The sequence below is a fragment of the Elephantulus edwardii genome, unplaced genomic scaffold (assembly GCF_000299155.1).
Source record: "Elephantulus edwardii isolate Elephantulus edwardi_28Jun2011 unplaced genomic scaffold, EleEdw1.0 scaffold00009, whole genome shotgun sequence".
Lineage (NCBI taxonomy): Eukaryota > Metazoa > Chordata > Mammalia > Macroscelidea > Macroscelididae > Elephantulus > Elephantulus edwardii.
Window position 1 is genome coordinate 23778842 of NW_006399759.1, and position 571 is coordinate 23779412.

Here is a 571-nt window from a genome sequence, read left to right on the forward strand (position 1 = left end):
TTGGAATGGGAACAAATATAGATCTCTTCCAGTCAGTTGGCCAAGTGGTTGTTCTCCAGATTTCTTGGCACAACTTGGTGAGAACGTCCAGGGCAGCATGTTTTAGCTGAAATATGTCAATTGGTATACCATCTATTCCTGGGGCCTTATTTTTTGCTATTTCCTTCAAAACAGGTTTAACTTGTTCCTTCATCACCATAGGCTCTTGCTCAAATGTTATTTCATTAAATTCTTCTATATCTGGCAATTCTTTTCGGTACAGTGACTCAGTATATTATTTCCACCTTCTTTTAATACTTCCTGGATCATTTAATATTCTGCCTAAAACATCCTTGATTATAACAACTTGAGGTTTCAGCCCTTTTGACTTTCTGACTCCAGCTTCTTGCACATTTCATTGTAATATTTTACTTTGTCGTCCTGGACTGAGGCTCAATGTCAAGAAGACAAAGATTCTCACCACTGGACCAATCAGTAGCATCAGGATGGATAGTGAAGAGGTTGAGATTATTCACAGCTTCAGATTGCTTGGCTCCATGGTCAACACTCTTGGCACCAGCAGCCAGGAAAT